This window comes from Oryzias melastigma, linkage group LG5 (assembly GCF_002922805.2).
Source record: "Oryzias melastigma strain HK-1 linkage group LG5, ASM292280v2, whole genome shotgun sequence".
NCBI classification, from domain to species: Eukaryota; Metazoa; Chordata; class Actinopteri; order Beloniformes; family Adrianichthyidae; genus Oryzias; species Oryzias melastigma.
Window position 1 is genome coordinate 32,445,648 of NC_050516.1, and position 3,260 is coordinate 32,448,907.

Sequence of the window (3,260 nt, forward strand, 5' to 3'; positions counted from 1 at the left end):
TTTTCAGAAATTTAGGTCAACTTCAGCGCTCTGGAAATTTTGTTAAAGAACTATGAAAGTCTTTTAGCAAATTTAACATTTTGCAAATAGGTTTTGCATTTTCTGGACATCTCTACAGTAAATAAAGTAAATTGCGTCACCATTTTCGGAATAAAGCTTCAGCATTTTCAGCAACTACTTTCAGCAAAAAGCATTCACACTAGCATTATCGCAGGTAACTTTTCTAGTTTAGTATGTGTTACTTCCAACTCACAACTAAGTATAAAAGTTCTTCCAAGTTTCTCCCTAAAACTCCAGTCTGGACAGAAACGGTTCTGCTTCAGTATGTATAGTCGCCACCCTTGTACAGCCTGTGCTCGGGGCTAAAACACTGTCATGGGGTTTATGTACAGTCAGATTAGATTTAGTGGACGGTTACATAATACAGCTGGAGCTCAAAGAACCTATACTGTATTTGCTTTTGCCTCTTTTGAAACACTTGGTGGTCTGCACGTGTTATCACGCAGAAACCTGCAGAAGCATGTCCCCGCCATGCCAACACACACACATGCATAAACACTCGCACTCACTCACATATGCAAAGAAACTCCAGAATCGATGACATTCTGCCAAGTGGAGGAGGAGGAGTCGTATTTCTGGCCTTAAACAGACGATGTTTTCCCCGTTTTTCCAAGAAACGGGAAACTGAGAAACACCAAAGCAATGTGTGCCAAAGTGCATGCAGCTGTTGGGGCTCACTCCATCATCAGAGACTTATACAGCCTTTGCAAAATAAAATGAAACTTTTCACCACATAAAGGCGACACAAAAAGATCTGTAATGTTTATTTTTAAAAAAAACTTTTAAAAAAAAGTATAATTCTCTTAACAGGGAAAGTTTTTCTGTTTCAACAAATCTAATCACAACTTTTTTCTTGCATCAAAATGAAGCATTTGCATGAAGTCGTTCCCTCGTGTTTGTGTTGGGTTTTCATTTCCAGCATGAACACGAGTCTGTGCTCGCGCAGAGGATACAATCATTTTTGTGAGGGCATGCATGTGTGTGCATGAAGCCCAAAATATTATGGTTTCGGATCTCAGCGCTTCAGGGCGCCACGTGACATCCTGTTCAACACGTGCTGAGAAAAGCTCATTTAAATGCCTTTTTCTCGGCTCCTTTTCAGCACTCGGTCCTGTTGAACCGGCTGATTCACAGTGCTGCACATAAAAAATGACACTTTCACTTACGAGCGAAAGTCGAGAGTCCGTCTTAGTGTCCTGAAGTACACATTCCAAGGGAATCATGATGAAAGCACATTTGTGTGTTTTAGTTCAAAGAGTTTATGACTTTACGAGGTTGTCTATGGACTCCAGGTTTTTGTGAACCTCCGTAGAGAAGAACATACCACACACAGATATGAGATCTCAGGTTGGAAAAAGAACAAGTTGTTCTTCAACCAGGAAAAAAAGAACCACGTGTTGAGAAACTCTTCCCTTTTTTCACTTTAACCACAGAACTACAAAAAAAAAGAACTTTTCAGACTGAATTAAAACTTTACATTGTTGAATTTTTAAAACTAAAATTCTCAAAAAATATGATTAAACTTTTATGTTTTTTTCATGTGAAGTATTGAATTAAAGCAGAACAGGATGTCACAATTTAACTTTCTCTTTGTATTAACATTCATAAATAACGCCTTTGCAGCGTGTTTATTTCTCTAAAGGTGACACACTGCAGTCCTCGGGGCAACGCTGCCAACTGGAGCCATAAAGTGGTGGTTGTTATGACAGAGCGCTGAAGCCTGTCTCTGTAAATGAGGAACAACCTTTACTCCCACAGCTGCACTGTTACCTAAATCAAATGTTAGTCAATCAAATGTTAGTCAATGTTACCAGTTTTTCTGTTGCATATTAATCTCCACAGAAAACCCTTTGTGCACAAACAAATAATACTTTGTCTTTCATTTGTTTTGTTAAAACCTCACAGCTTCCACTGACATTCAATACTTAGTTACATTTTGCACATTTACCTTGAATTTTAAGGTTTAGCTCTAAGCACTCCAGCCCTCATTGTTGGCCTCTTCATGATGGGATTTTGGCGGCATTGACCAATTGTTATTAAAACGTGAGGCCGCTCGCGGCACGTGAGTACGACCTGGCGGCGGCGCCGCCGTTTGGATGGGAACCAAAGGCCCTGCAGAACCTGGCTGCTTGGTTTATGGATCTGTGTTGTGGAATCTGACCTAATTATTCGGCTAAGTCTGAGGAAAATTAAAGTTCGAGCTGGTTTTAGAGCTTTAGCTTTTGTTCAAACAGCTGGACTGAGAGGTAAAGGTCAAATTGGCAGAAGGTAAACGGGTAAAAATCTTTATTCACAAAAAATGTAGTGGATAAAAATCCAATGTAAAAAAATAAAATAAAATAAAAAAGGATGAGGACAAATTTGACGACCAAAACTCACTCATGGCATTCTAGACAAACTCTTCATGCATTTGCTCTTTCAGATCACTCAGACAAAAACGTAACCATGGCAACATTATAAAGTCGGACGTGTATCAAAAGTGTGTCCATCTATAAAAAGATGTATTTGTAATGAGAGATTTGTGTCTATAAAATGATTTCATGTTTGTAGAGCATAAATTGTCCGTCTGTAAAATGATTTTTTACTTTTAGAAATACAATTTCCGTCTAAAGTTTTGCACCTCTAAAAAGAGTTTTTAGTGTTTATGAAAGAATTTTGTATTCGTAGAAAAGTAATTGTCCACCTGTAAAAAGATGTTTTTTTAATTTGTTTATCCATTAAAAAAATGTAAAAATGTGTGAGTCTATAAAACTGTTTGATAAAAAGAAAATGTGGTCTGAAATGTTTTTGCATGTGTGTTCGGGTAAGGCTATATTTAGTTTTTTCCTTTTTATTCTGTGTTTTGTGTACTTCACAAATACGAGGATTGATCTTCAATGATAAAATCCACGTTACAAGGACAGCTCTTCAACACAGCCGTTCACCGGCCTCCAATCGGTGCACTGGGTGAACCAGCCAATCAGGAGCCTGATTTCCATCCCAGGAAAAGAAAAAAAATGACAAGCGATATGATGTCAGATACCTGGAATATGGTGAGTGATTTATTTGAACTATGCTAGCCCGTTTGGCTAATTTGGTATCTACTGTGGATTTTGTGCTAATTTATTATTTAGCTATTATTTTAGCAACTCGCCAGCTATTTTGGCTGATTTGTTATCTACTAAAGTTTTTTTTAGCAATCTTGTAAATTAGCTTACATT